General features: G+C 37.7%; 1 protein-coding gene, 1 long non-coding RNA gene and 1 pseudogene across 4 annotated transcripts in view; 2 read left to right on the top strand and 1 right to left on the bottom strand.

The window, feature by feature from the left end:
* Positions 1-15,853, top strand: part of LOC149052402 (uncharacterized) — a 320,642-nt gene that overhangs the window by 124,263 nt on the left and 180,526 nt on the right. The window lies entirely within an intron of this gene.
* LOC149052413 (uncharacterized) lies at positions 2,557-9,225 on the bottom strand (annotated as a pseudogene). Its single transcript, XR_016185078.1, has 6 exons — positions 9,040-9,225; positions 8,380-8,605; positions 7,030-7,346; positions 5,547-6,605; positions 4,317-5,085; positions 2,557-3,787 (listed from the first exon to the last, which is right to left on the bottom strand). The product of XR_016185078.1 is annotated as an uncharacterized LOC149052413 (transcript).
* On the top strand, positions 8,652-15,433 carry LOC149052412 (uncharacterized). Of its 2 annotated transcripts, XR_016183301.1 has the most exons (4): positions 8,652-9,095; positions 12,624-12,685; positions 13,445-13,536; positions 14,005-15,433. It is a non-coding gene; the product is annotated as an uncharacterized LOC149052412 (long non-coding RNA). The 2 variants fall into 2 exon arrangements; XR_016183304.1 differs by lacking the exon at positions 8,652-9,095 and having other exon boundaries at positions 12,032-12,685.

Below are 15,853 nucleotides of genomic sequence, written 5' to 3'. Positions count from 1 at the left end.
TTCGAAGGGGTTTTTTTTTACTTGTCATTTAGATAAAACTAAAAAAAACTGAAAAACTGAAAACTCGGTAAAACTGAATTTAAAACTTAAAAAAAAGATATCGTTAGAAAACTTCAATCTTTGTAGACACTTGGAAATTGCAAGAGTTGACTGCCGGTCACGGTTCTCAAATAATGAAATGACTTGCAGTCGAGACAACCCATACATTCCAAACTATAATATGTTGATGAGGAACTTCTAAGCGATCTCGAAAAGATTTAGAAAATCTCATATCTAGCGTTCGGTTCACGTTGACTCAGAATTATTTCACTCAGAAATTCCGTGATACCATGCGGGATGTTTTGCATGCGCTTTAATTCCCAAAAGAAAAAAAAAAGGATAAGGAAAAGGAAGAACAATTACATTGTAACAAAGTGGTTGGTGTACCACTTGCTCGAGTTTAAGTCTGTCATCTTTAAAAAATTCTTGATAGCTAGAAACTATTCAGCGAAGTGGAAGTAGGTAGTGGTAGATATTTATCAAACCGCTGATGATATTGACCAATGATGCTGATGCGAGTAGTTGTTTTGTTGTATACTAACACAGTGAATTAAAAACTAACTATTCAAAATAAATTATTCCTGCATCGATTACAATGCTTTCGGGCGCAAATCTCCCAGCGGTGAAAAACTGAGAAACATCGGAGTTTGACAAGGTAATCAGAGCGCCCCTTCAGCATTCTCTACTGTGTCAGTATGTACCTCTCACGAGTTCTGAAAACTATCAGAATTCTTTTTTTTTTTTTTTTAATCTAAGGTCGATAGTGGAACGAGACTTTCAGAGTGAGCTAGCGTGATTCTGTGAAACAATAATATACCATAAGTGAATTAGACTTGAAATAAATACAAAATACTCTAAATTACAGTAGCTCTGAAAATAATTGGACAAAAGAAACAATAGTAGGCGAGAGGGAAATGTTCTCATCGACAATTCTTTTCCAAATTTCAGAGAAGTTTTGCCTTCTTTCCTGTTTTCTTTTTTTTAAAGCGTTAACACTTGGATTAGGAAAAGTCACTTGTAAAATGCATCGGTTTAGAAAAATTCGTCTCCCTAAATGTTAATTTTTCTGCATAAAATGAGCAGCCCTAGAAATGGACCTTTTTAGTTGTCACGAAATTTAAAATAGCTACACAAGAATTCGAAATGGAAAGAAAAGTGAACGCTATGATATAAAACAGAATATGAAAGTGGCCTCAAACAAAAACTTTTTTAACAGAAACTTTTTTAACAAAAACTTTCTCTAATCGCGTTGTGAACTAATTTACTTTGGTGTTTATTTCCACAAACTTAAGTTTATAACTTAAACAAGCTTAAACATGAAACTTGAAAAAAGGAAACAAAATCCTTGGTTAAATTCCAAGGCAAATCCAGGACCGAGAAGGCACAAAACTTGTCTGATAATAAATAATATACAGTCTTGAGATTGGCAAAGTGTAGTGGTTTACCCAACCCTCAATGATTTGCGAAGCTGAAATACGTTTTTCCCCTTGCACTGCGCGAAATGAATAATTTCGTGGAATTTTTGGAGCCGTGATATTTCACGATACCCGACGAGTCGCAGATCGGAATGCGACGTGTCGGGAAACGTGGCTTGTCGGAGAGTGTCATGTTCCTGACACCCGTTACACGGCGTGTCATGACAAGTCATGCGCTGTGTACGTTAATCGCCAAAGAATATCAAGGGTCTGATACTTAACCGCACGGATATATTTTGGCGTAGAATGAATGTATTTTGTGTACCTTTGTCTTAGCACGTTACTTGGAAACCACAAACGCTTGTGCTCTTTTGTCCCTTCAGAGTTTTATAGTTAAAAAGGCGTGGAGTTCATTATCCTTCGGTAATTCGTGTCGTCAGTCGTGGGTCTCAAAGCCCTTTTCCATTCTCAAGTACCAAGGTTTTTTAAAAAGTTTACATTATGGAGATCATCAATTTACGCACATGCATTCTCACCTTCCTTTGCTTATCCTGGCTTATCGCGTTCACTTGAATGTATTTTTTTCAGTGTGTTCTCGCACCTTTACCTATCGCTTAGGGTGGGGTGCCTTTACGTGCCTATACTGTTGCGCGTTCGCATTCAGTGTTAAAACTAGAGTTAAGTATAGCTTCTGTTTTTAAAAAGACGGTAATTTCATGTAAAGGGAAACTTTGTGCCAGTCGATCCGATTTGATAATTCTAATCTTATTAGGGTTTTTTTTCAGACTTTCCATTTTTTAACGTTTTGAACATTAAAGTTGGAAATAATTTGCAACAGTTGCTTTGCTGATGGCAATCTTATCCTTCACGGCATATCAATGTCTGGGAACTTCTTTTGTAAAATGATTCGAGCATTATTGTATTTTCTTTAGCTCAACTAATAGGTAATGCCATGTATTTTTTAGGAATACTTCGATAAATTTGTTGTTGTTGTTATTGTAGTTGCATAAAATTGCAATTTGGCCAACAGTCAGCCAGTGGATTGTAATACATGTAACATTTAAAAACTGATAAAAAATGAGATGAAACACTGACAGCAATATTTTGGGTTTCTCTCAAAGAACCGTACTAAAGGCTCAATATTTTATTGCGCAAAAATAAATAACTACAGCTATTTCATGAGAGGTCATACTATAACTTCTTAAACACTAACTGTTGTACAGGATCACGCGATACATTTGGTACCTATTGCTATATAAAATAACTACTTGTGCAAACCAATTTTGGCAATAGCATAATCAAATGAAATTAATTGCAAATTGACTGAATTGTGACAGTACATAAAAATCTAAATACAATATTCTTATTAATCTAACATGTCATATTATGTGATCACTGATTTATTTCAGTCTCTAACCAAAATAATTGCTGTTGTCAACTAATTCAGCTTATCATGATCCAACTTAGGATGTTTCAGAATGTAAATATCTAGAAATGAAAATGTATCTTGAGACTCAGTTTTGGATTCAATCATGTGCAGATGTTCAATGAGAAAGTACCGACACCAAATCCACTTTCTGCAATCTGTTTTCCTTTCCATAAATTAAAGCTCCATAATGCTAGACTCTAGCTGAGTTTGGTAATGGTAAATACTTTCATGAACTTTTTCTTGCTGAGGGCGCAGAAGTGGAACTTGATATTTAACAGACACAGCTAGACTGGAATCTTCCCACTGGCACATAAAAGGCATGTTCTGGAATAACTGACTCGAAATGATTTGGCCAAATCTCTACAGGTTTTAAACATCTGTTACACTGAGGATGCCTAGCATACCATTCAACTAATGCTAGAAGGTGGGTGATCTTTTGAGATTTTCCATTCTCCATTTTGATGACCACATCATGTTGCAGAAAGTCCCTGATGATAGCAGGTCTACTAGAGTCATCAAACCACTGTGTGATAACTGTTGAAGGCTGTTGGTTACAAGCTGAGTCTGCTGCACAACGGTATCCTTTGTATAAAAGGTGCTTGAACTTATCACAGAAGCTGGAAACATGGATGATTCTACCACCAGCATACATGGTCTCGTAAGTCTTCTGTAGTCTCCTCACATCATCACTTTCAATTGCATCCCCTTTTGATTGGTGGTAGTGGTACTTGAGTCTCAGTTTTACTAAGGTTAACATTAACTGGACTGCCAGTTTCAGATTCAACCATGTTGCAGAACTGCTGGACACGGACACTTGCTTCTAGTAAAGTTCCCTTTTGCTTGCCTTCACAATCCATAAGTTGCTGGAACTCTTCCATGCCTCCTGGAAATATAATTTGAACTCCTGGGGATAATAAAATGAACACCAGTTAACATATGGTTCATAATGTATTCTGATACATCTAGGCATTATGCAAAGGCTTACACAAAGCAACATGCCACAAACAAGGTATCAGGCCTCTGGCAGGTGCAAGGTTAAAATTAAAAGTCCGGCATAAAATTTTGATAATAATAAAAAATTATGTGATATTTTTGTGGGCTTATTATTATTTGATTTTAATTTGACAGTCAGTCATTCAGTTGGTCAGTCATTCAGGTCAGGTCAAAAGCTAATGAGTTTTGCTACTACACTGTATAAGTGCTTTGTTGCCACAGACCAAATGGCCCGTCTGCTTTAAACTTTTACATTTATGTAACATGTATACATGTACATATATGTTTGATTATGGAGGTTTGAGTGTTCACATATTTTTTTTTTATTTCAAAGAATATGGCATGATTGCATTCTATCAAAATGTCAAGAAAGGGAACACCAGTTTGAAAGAATTAATTTTCATTACTTAAAATTTATTAGAGAAGAGTTTAATACCTACCAGTATTAACATTGTTTGTATGGTAATCTCCAATAATTCCATTGTACCTCTCAAATGAGAAGCACCAAAAAGAGAAAACAGGTCCATAATCAAGTATGCAATCCTTGAAATGGCCATGAAGACGCATGTTTGGTGTGCACTTCTCCTTCCCGCAGAGGGCTTCTAAACATTACACAAAATCGCATCAGCTTGTGGTCAGCTTCCATACACTCCTCCTTGGTGATAACTTTTCTGCAAAGCAGTTGACAGGCATGTACAAATGCTGTCCACATTCCATTCTGTCCACTGGGTATTACTCCCTTTAAAGCAAAAAAGGAGTAAATACATACCCAGTTCTTTCACTGGTCACCAGTGAATCCCTTAAATCCTTCAGAAATTTTGCTTTGGATGCACCCAATTTCAGATGGTGGCTTAACAAGATTGACACATTTCTGTACTCTCTCCAAGTCAGATTCACTCAGAATTCCCATTTCAGTCCAAGTCTTAAGAACATGTTTGGCACTCCCAAGAGGCAAGTTATGCATGGGATCAATCAGTGCCAATCTTATAGCATCATAGTATGGAAGCTGGAACAGGACAGAGTAATGTGCTCCACTTGAAGAGGCAAATTTCTGGGCATCACTTGGTGTTTTAGCTTGGCAAACTTTCTCTGTAGCTGCTCGATGGTCTTCATTAGATTGCTGTTCCCAGATTTCTCTATCAAATCCTGAGAAATCAGGTTTATCACCAAATGATGCTCTTGGAAATTTTTTAAAGCATTTGCTGCATCCTGAAAATATAGTAAAACACCATATAAACAATGATGCCAGTGCAACAAGCATGTATTTACACACACAACAAACATATACCTGCCAACCTTTTTCTGAGCCAAGGGTGCGAGATTTTTATCCTACAAGTGCCAGGGTTTTTGATAGAGAACCTGATCATATCTGGAGATAATCCAAAGACTTCGAATGCACACCCAGACAATTCCAAACTTCCTAACACATGAAAACACAACCTTGTCTCTAGCAATTCCCTTCTAAAAGTCAGAGGATGTATTAGCTCAAACTTTTCTGCTAGGTGTGAGGAATTGGTCAGCTGGTGAGGGCTGACTTGAGATCTAAGTTTTTTTATTCCCAAGACATGTGAGTTGGTAGGTATACATACACAAATACAAAAAAAAAACCAAGGAGTTATTATTAAAATTGTATAAAACACTCTAGTTATAGTGCATCTTTGAGCACTCACCTTTCTTTGCAGTATGGCCAATAAAACCTCCACTTTTCGAAGTTGCTGGTATATCACTTGACAAAGCTAAGATAGCAGCTCAGAATATCTCCCCAGTTCCAGAAATGTTTGTGTCTAAGATAACTCCATCCCACAAGTCAATAAGGTCATCTACTAATGGCTGCAGGAAGGACTTGATATAAGGCTTAGGATTCCTTGGCCTAGGAATTATTCCAACAACAATAAGATTTTCAGGTTTGAAGCGTTCCTTTTTTGGAAGGTTCATTACAACCATGTAAATGACACAAATGGATTTTGAACCATGAAGAGTGGGCTGAAGCCAGTCAATGTTCAACACGAGAGCAAAGTTATTTGGTATGGCAAGAAAGGGCTCTCCATCCATATACTGAAACTCTTTCCAAACTCTTCCTTCAAAACAGTCTCCAAGAACATTGTCTGACAGCTGAGTGGAACAATTTATCCACTTTTCACAGTTTTCCATGAAGTTTGGCTTGTTAATAAGGTCTTGTAATGAATCAGTAACCTTTTTATAGCAGTAAACCTGCCTAGGGTACAAGAATGTCTTTCCTGGTCTTGACCTCATAACTTTCATCAGAACGGAACCACATGGCCTCCTTCAGGCTTGGTGTGGGTGGCGTGGATAACTCACATGCTGATACAACCTCACCATTTGGCCTTTGGCAAACACATTCATCAAAATTATAGAGAGTTTTACACTTAAGGCAAACTGCATTTTTAATAAAACTGTCCTTCTGAAGGCCAAGATGTTTTCGAATCATGTACAATGTTTCTGGGATGATCTTGGCAAAGTTAATAAGAATTTCTGCTTGCTTCATCTTACCAATACCAGATAAGAACAGCTTGAAAAACTTTAAGAGTAGAACAATAGCTCTGTCTGCAACTTTGAACATTGCCTGCCACAGAAGTAGGAATAAAAGCAAAGCCCTCAGTTCTGTGCAATCACTTCCTGGTTCCTTCTGTTTACCACATTTTTTTTGCACTGTTTTCCATTTCATAAGAATACTCAAAGCTCTGCGTATTGTTCTCTACATCATCCTCCTGAAATGAAATAACAGTACATCAGAAAAAATAGCAATAAATAGTACTAAAAGTTCAGTATACATGTACACCATTCTGCATGTATTTACATCACTTGTGAATAAAATGAATATCAAAATATTTCACTAAAAGAAATTTTACACATTAAAGCAGGGCAGTAGCCACACTGTAGCCTGAGGCAAGACGAGGCACTTGCCTCATCTAAATTTTTACCTAAGATAAAACAGTAAAACCTAGCTTAAGTTAAGTTAAGTTATCCCCAGAAAACATTTTTCTATTGGTTTATGAGAGATTAAGCTACCTAAGAAGAGTGATTTAAGAGCAAAAGCCAATTTATGAGGGTCATTAAGAGAGATGGCAATGTTATGATCTGCTCTTTTTGTATTAGTTTGCTGTATGAACCAATAATATTCTATAAACTAACCAAGAGTTGCTGTTCTGATTGCATGGAGCTTTCATGTTTTTCCACTGAGGACTCCTCTGGTAATATTTCATCATCTACATCATTTTCACCACCACTAGAATCTCCTTCTGAAAAGAACTGCCTGTCTTCATCATCCCAACAAGGAAGAGCACCTTCATTTTCTGAATCAGAGTCCATGTCTAACTCAAGCTCCACATTTTGACTAGAGAATCCACATGCAATATCACCATATAGTGTCTGATTCTCGTAGAAGGTACTTTAGCTCACTGTTTTCTTGCAGTGGTTACAGTAGAACTTGTCACCAATTCTAGGAGTGACTAACAGCACAAGATGAATGTCAGATTGATCAGCATCAATGAGCTGATATACAGTGAGGCTCCTTTTACAGAGCAACATGCAACAGCATTGCTACAGGTGTATTTCCTGGGGTATAAAATAACAACCTTTACACACAAACGGATGTGTGTACCCAAGAGTCAAAAGTAAAACAAAAGCAAATAAAGAAAAATTATTATTATTAAAAAGGTCAATTTGCATCAAGCTGTTTACATATGACACTGTAAAGCAACAGACTGTGTTTTTCCACATCTGAATGTCATTTTCAGCAGAGAACTGAAGTACTGTACATTTAATTGATTGGTGGACCTTATGTTGATACATAGGAAAAAGTCAGAAAAATCCTGGCCCTGCCCCAACAAAGTTTTGAATGTAATTACATAAACACAGCCCATAACAGACAGCCTGGACAGAGCTGTAATAGTACTGTGCATGTGGCATTGTCATTAGGGGCTGTAACCCGTAACCAGTAATACCTGTTACAGCCGAGCTTAATTGATATTACAGGTGATAGTTACTATTTAAAAAACTGTTGGTAATGCTTTCAGATGTTCCAGCAGAGATCTTTGACTCTTGTCTTTGCTGTAAAATTTTGGTTTGTGTTTAGGAGATGTCTTAGCACTCTTACCAGTCGGTCTTTGGCGAAGGTTTAAAGCGCGCAAGTTCTACCTAAGTCTTAACTGGAGTAAAAAATGGCGCTGTTCATTTTTTTTTCCGAAAATTCTACCATTTCACGTACGTGTTGCTGTGGTTTAACGTTGTCGTCCCCAGTTTCCCCCACGCGCGAGTCTCTACCATGCGCAGGGGTTTTTCAGTTCTGTCCAGCCCGCGCAGAACAAGATTCTTCCTTCTCTCAAAACGGCTTAACTTTGAACCATCGCAAATAATCAAGAGTATTATATCTTGTGCGACCCGGGCTTAAAACACTATGAGGACTGAAGAAAACTTTTCAGGAATTTCAACTATCGTCGACCTATGTTCAGAAAGATCAACCTCGTTATTAACTCAACTCACCTTTCACGTTTAATCTCTGCAAACTGGACTTTTCACATAAGTGATCATAATAGAAGCTTTCCCCAAACCAAGAAGCGCAGTTTTCACAAAATTTCCTTCTCAATTGATCCGTATTTTCACCTATTATACTGCCTTGGTGAAGAACTCTGAGCGATCGATTAATATGCTGCCGAGTTAAGTGCCGACAGTCGTGCCGACAAAATGCGTGACATCCAATGAGACTACGCTTATTGGTTAGTCTTACTCACGTGGTTGCTCTAGAAGCAGATTAAGAGACTGGTGGACGCGTCACGTAATCTTCGCTGGACGGTTTTAGTTTTGACATCGATGTGGCTGCAACTTTCTTCCGGAGTGGCAATACCAGTACCACTTTCAGTCGACGACCATTCGGCTCAAGCTCATCAACCGGCGCCCGATCAAGCGCAGTTCCATCCCATCCAGAGCCTTTACGAGACGATTCTATTAGAAATCGGGAGAACCTGCTGGTCTCAAACCGAGAAATTCGATAGTTGTTCGACACAATCAAAGAACTGGGGGATATAGTAAAGCGGCAAAATGCCAAACTAGACAGTTTGAGCGTGGAACTGGAAAATGCTTGTAAAGAAGTGGCTGAGGTGAAGACCGAACTACAGACTGTACGACACAAGCTCGATCGCCAACCTCAGTCGACCGAGAAGGAGAATATCCACCGTGGGCCTGTTCCAAAGCAACTAAAGGTTTGTGCAAATTTTTGTTCCAGCACTGTCGCAGTGGGCGTTTCCTTTTAAGCTTCGATTCTGGTATGGGAAGTATTTTAAGCTTGTGGGACAGTATTCCCTTCTTTGTGATGTTAATACCGCATGTCATATGGCTTGTTTGAAACTAAGCCGAGAATAATAAATACTCGGGGGGCGGCCTCAAAGATTGCTCCAGGGTATGAAGTTTTGAGAATGTCAGACATCATTTGCCAATAGTGCCTGAAAATCAACTTCTGCAATTTAGTTTTAAAGCTACTGAAAAAGGTTACTCCACATAGTTCAGTATAGATTGTTTTTTTTCTGTAATAATTTACAAAAATGTCCTTAAGTTAAAGAAGATGTTATTGTTCATTGAGGTTAAATAGATAAATGAGCATTTAATCATTTTTCTCATGATTTAGAGTCAGGCTATCAAAAGTTTGATTGGGTGTTTCAACAGCTACACTGCTAGTCTTCTTCATCAGGTGATGAAGTCAAATGTTTATGTGTTGCTATATGTAGCACCTTGGTGTTTTGTCATTGGTACATTTTGGCCCTCCATCATTGGTATTTTGATCATATTTTGATCCTCATTATTATTCCAACCAGCAGATGTTGTTCTCCCGTAGGTCAGCTTTTTTACTGACTAGCTGTTATGCTTTTTGATTGTGGGCATCCATGCTTAAAGGGCATGTAAACCCAAAAATACATGTTTTTCTTATACTATGTAAAAAGTGGCGTAGAAAACGAATTTGAAATTAGTTTTGTCCAATTCGACTTATTTTAGGAGAAAATCGGCATTATCAACTGAAATTCCATTTCCGGTAAAAACAATAGCGAGAAGTCGTGACGTAAGCGGTGGAACCAAAATATTGCGCAACACATATATCCCAGTAGAACTGGTGTGGGAGTTCGTGTTAGTAGCGGTAGTTCGGAAGATGTTTTTTCAGAAGGTAGCGACTCGAATGCCTTAAGCTTAGTACATGACAGCGCTGGGGATAATCCAGAATATTTAGGAGAGTCTGGGCCACGTCCACCGCGTAGGGCTCACCGAGGCGATCCGCACGAAGACAGTACAGAACATGTCGACAGCGATGCGACCGTCTCGGAAACTCAGACTGGTATTTAATTTACTTTGTGATTTATTTGTATTTGACATGAAAATGCAATACAGCGAGGGTACAATCTAAAGGAATGCAACAGAATTTTTTTAAACTTGAGCTTCTGAGAGTGTTTTATATAAAATTATCAAAGGTGCGAGTGTGGAACTTGTCAACCAATGCCGAAAACTCATGAAAGTGTTTGTTGTACGGAAATCGGGCAATTGTGGCAAAATGGCCTGAAACCCAGATAAGTTGTATCACTGAGCATCCAGGTTTTCAGTCAATTTGCCTCGATTTCTGGGTGCTGGAGACGGCCAAGTACGCTTACAGGCAGCAGTAAAGCACAGATAATCACACCAGAAACGACTAAGCTAAATATTTTCTGTTTCATCTGTTTTGTTACATTTTGAGATCGATTTACTTGAGTTGTTTCTGCCATTGATTTAATAATACAATACTAGAGCTAGTTGTTTTTCGCTTCTTTCCTGGCAGGAAATTTCGCTAAATTGCCTACAGATAGCTTGTTCGTCGGTGTTGGGGATATCTCAGCAAACACTTTAGGGTCGCTGTGCTATCTTGTGCGGTAAACAATATCCTTCATCTCAGAAGCATTTCCATCGATAAAACAAGTTGTATCATGTGCATTTCCTTGTGTGGCCTTCATAATTATCCAACCCTGTTTGTGTTTGCTTCGATTTGCATTATTGAAAAGATAGTTTTGCAAGCTGAAATCAGGATCTTTTAAGTTGTACTCAAAATGATGAATATTGTCCTACTGACCTTTGAATGTATTTTCACTGCTGTGAAAACCGTGACACAAATTCTTCTGCTGTTTCTCTGCAGGGTTTCTCAAAGGAAGCACTAAGTGGGGCTGGCATGGATTTTCTTATAGAACATAAGGGTTGATTATGGGATCCTGTATAGAATTCTTTGTATAGAACCGACAAAATTCCAGATCACGTTATAACACACTGATATCAACGAATTCTCTTTCTTTGATACGTGTTTCGACAGGCAAAGGTTCAGACATGTCAGTGTCTTTTACGGGCTCAGCGCTGGCTCCCAAACAACTGGCTTCCCCATAATCTTTCATTAAATGAGAAAAAAGATGTTTTTAGAGAACCAATAAAGCTATTGTTGTTTATTTAACGAAACGTTCTCATGTAAATCGATTTTGTACTTTCTCTGTTGACCTCTAACTTTTGAAGAGCTCAACTTCTTTCTCAGTTTGGTCAGCCACTTCCGAATCCTCGTCGTCTGCCGACTGTATGGGTCGTTTTTCGTCTTCCGAATAATTTGCTTCTGGTGAGGCCTGAATCGTCGGTACAGCACCAGGAATAAAAATGACTGCTACAAACAACAGAACGTTCGAACGGCTCGACGAAATCGGCTATTTTCACTTGAACAAATTTCACAAATTGTCGCTTCAAATTTGCGTCATTTGGAAATATTTGCATTGTATGCCCAGTTTTGTTTGAATCAGTACAAAACTGGACGGCACAACGCTTCACCATTACGAAAAAATTGATTATATTGAAGCAAACTGTACGTAAAAAAATCATGACGAGACCAGCAAAAAACGGCTGTAGAAAAGACTCCTTTGTGCCTCACGCGATTATAAAACGAGACTTTGGAGGATCCACCCGTGACGTCACAGGAAAGATGGTGCCATTCAAGATGGCGAATGTTTCGAATTTGGAAGAGCTTTTACAAAGTGAAAATGGACTTTTGAGAATAAACGAATGGTACCTTTGGTGTACTTGGTATATTTACTAAACATCTATGTGAAAAGAAAATGAACGTTTTTTGGGTTTACATGCCCTTTAAGGAATTTAAATTCTGCTCTCATTATTGATTAAGAAGCCATCCACATAAAACTTTACCCTAATAACATCAATAGAGAGAGTGGGATCAAAATTTCTGAAGTGTGGATGGCTACAGTTAAAGAGCATCACAGCTGGTCAGTAACAAAGTGGACCTATGAGGGAATAACATCTGCTCGTAGGAATAATAATGAGGATCGAAATTCACCAAGGACAGAGTACTACAACGTACCAATGACAAAACACCAAAGTACTACATATAGCGACATGTAAACATTCAAACATGCTGCCTGACAAAGACTAGCAGTGTAGCAGTAGGAAACATTACTGTCAAACTTTTGATAGCCTGACTCTATGTCATGAGACAAATGATTAAACATTTATTTCTTAATTTGTCCCTAAGTTGTTTGTTTTTGTAAATAAAATGTCTTGTCTTCTGGCTAGAAATTTTAAACCACACAATTGTAAGCATAATTTGTTACCCATGATATTATTAGAATTTGAACTTAACTCCCTTATTTCACTTTTCACCTTTGATTCCACATACACTGTTCTTATAAGAAACGTTAATGTTCTTATAATTAATTTTGTTTGAATTTAAGGGTGATGTGCACTTGTTGCACAACAAACAAGAAGTTAAACTTTAGTTTTGTGGAAGTGAAGGGTGAGTAAAAGATATCTATTCAGGATATTAAGAGTTTGTCTGTGGAATGTTTTGGAAATGCACCTATCATCAGCCATCTCCTGGAGGGGGGAACCTTGTTTAAGGGAGGGGACTTTGCAAAGGGTGTAGTCAAAGAACTTAATTTCCCTTTCTAGGTGGGGAAAAAGGACAACCAAAGTTAAGAGATTGTCCCTCCTAGAGGGGTGGCACATGTGAGAACAAGAAGCCACATTAAAATTTGCAGGACAAATTAAAGCTTTGCTTACTTGTGACTGAAAAGGATTACTTTCACAAGACAAAAAAAGATTTTACACAATGCTTAATAGTCTGTCATTTTGATCCAAGCAAACCGCGAGGAGATGGAGAAGCCTGTGTTCTTGTGTATTGTGGTCTTTTCTGTCATTTAAAACAACTTGAAGTGACTTGTTTCCGGCTCTCTGCAAAGTCCCCTGATTTTTTGCGATTGGCTGGCAAATGGGGAAGACAGGATTTTATTTGTCTGTGATTTTCCCTCAAGCATTTTCTTACAAGCAAACTTTGTTGGCCATGTGAATATCTTATTTTAGTCAAGATGCTGAGCAATTGGCCTTGTTTACTTTTTACATCTTCACAGATCTTGACAAAGTCTCAGTTCATAAACACAAAAAAATTTTATTACCTTCCAAACAAGCTTGGTCACTAACTTAAACCTATATTTAATTTTGTTCATCTTTATGCACCTTTCTAACAAAGCATTACTACTATAACATTCCTTTGTAGCATTGATAGTGCCCACAACAGTGCTGTTCGAGGATTTCTTTGTAAGGAACTGGAAAAGGAAAACAATGACTATGAAAAGTCAATTATCAAGTGTAAGTGTTGTGTTCATATGATTTTCTCTTTAAAGTACATACATATATGTGCTACTAGAGTGTGCATGCAATTTACTTTTCTGGTCCAACAAAATGTGGTCACCTTGTAAGAAATGTTTTAAACTTTTGTTTAATTCATCTGAAAGTTTGTTGTCTAGAGTACCCTAAAACAGAGCTTTTCGAGGTGCGTAACCTGTCTTGTGCCTGCCTTTAGTAGAAGACCCCTATTGTTCCTGTTGAATGAAACTTAACTTCAAACAATTTAATAGGTTGAATTTGAAAATGACCTAACCTGACTTTTTCATCGAATGTTGATGTAAGGTTGCCATTTACTTGAGAGAATGAATGGATAAATTTGAGAAAAGTAGCTTTCAATGTTAGGACAAGATTCTCATCAAAGACTTTTTCATGAATTTGGGTAATAAATAAATAATAAGCAATTAGCCTAATACTATTTTTATGTACCAGGTGCTGTGTCAAGATATTATGAAACAAAAAGACAACAATACCTTGACAATCCACCTGACAGAAGAAATAAAGCAGAGAAGACTGCTCTGCAATAAATTGATGCAAATTTCATGACTGGCAAGGAGAATGGTGAGGGCAGTCAAGAGGATGTGTGGGTTGTGAGGTCACCACTGTGGCGTAGTCCACAGCTATCTCCTCTCTTAAAGAGACTTTAGGAGAAAATTGACAAACAGCCATCTTCCTCCTGAAGCTCACATCCACAAAATACAAGAGTAGAAGGAGAGCCATCCACACACAGTCTACCAACTTCCTCACCTGCATGGGCACTCCTTCCTGAGAGGTCTCCTTCTCAAAATAGGATTCCTCCCTCCCCACCGTCCCCACAACATTGCAGTGGTGATGAAAGCGATGGGGAACCCTTGCATATGTTGGACACCAGCCCTGTCACAATCCGGAGGAGGCCAAACAGACAGCTACAGTCACTGTGGGACTAAATTAATACCTAAGTGTTCTTTATTTAGATAACTTGTATGTTTTGCCTTCTGTTTTTAATTCAGTTCATTTGACAGAATGGCAAGGTGGTTTATGGGTATTAGGGTGAATGGTTCCTTTTTAACCCTAACTCACGAAATGTTTTTTTTTTTGCATATTGCATTAGCTGGTTTCACAAACTGAAAAATTAACAAATGATGCCACTTTCTCACTCTCTCTCTTATCTTGATTGGAACATAATCTGCCCGCTATTACAAACAGTTCAAAAATCTGTGGGAAGAATCCTTGAATAACATAGAATTTTGTGGCGATCAACTCCATTTATTGTTGAAGTAGTATTAGATGTACTGAAGACCTTTGTAAAGAATGCTACAGTTTTGGATATGCCACAGTTAATTTGATTGGAATGATTTCAAACAAGCTTCTTGAATTATTGTGCTCTTCAAACAACTTTGATGTTAAAGAATTGGCTTCAAAAAGGCACTTTCCAGCTCAGTAAATAACCAGGGCCCACTAAGTTGTTAACATGGTATGACTTGCTTAGAATTTATTGTTGTTTTTGATAAAATTTTAATACTCTCTAATATTAGAGTATAGACATTTCTTTTTGCTATTCTTGTCTTCATATCTGACTGATGAAAAAATGTCGTTTTATCATACTAAAATTATTGCCGTGGTATAATGATTTATGTAAATATTGAAATGTTGCTTTCATCCATGTCAAGCATTAAGCACTTTTAGCTTAGTATATTTAATTATTACACACATTCTAAATTTTTCCCTTTTTGTGCATAAGGTTAAACTTAGTTAATAGTCATCACATGATGAAATAGATTCTGTAAATTGGCCATTTTGAGGATTATTTATCAGATATTAAAATAATTTATTGTTTTACAGAGTAAAGGTTCTGAGAAAAATACACTAGTAAGAGGATGCAGAATTATCGGGAGAATTCGTTGCTTTTTCCAAGAACATCTGATAGTATGTAGTGTGGATCAAGAATGCCGAGTGAAATTTCTCGTACCGTGGAATATCAAAATCTAGAATACGAATCTATTCTTCAATTATCGAGAAATTTCGGGTTCTTGAATATCAAGCCATTCTCATAGTAACGTGGAAAACCGGCTTCTAGAATACAAACCGATTCGTCTAGTACCGTGGAACTTCGGGTTCTTGAATACTACGCGATTCTCGTATTACCGTGGAAAATCGGGTTCTAGAATACAGATCGATTCGTCTGGCACCGTAGAATTTCGGGACAAGAATACTTAGTGAAACTGTTCTCACGGTGGAAAAGACAATTTTTAGAAAGACACGAAAGAAAGACACAATTTGACTGACCGCGCGCTCGTATACG

This window comes from Pocillopora damicornis, chromosome 1 (genome assembly GCF_964200805.1).
Source record: "Pocillopora damicornis chromosome 1, jaPocDami1.2, whole genome shotgun sequence".
NCBI lineage: Eukaryota > Metazoa > Cnidaria > Anthozoa > Scleractinia > Pocilloporidae > Pocillopora > Pocillopora damicornis.
Note: the sequence above shows the minus strand (reverse complement) of the source record. Positions and strands in the feature narration are given on the sequence as shown.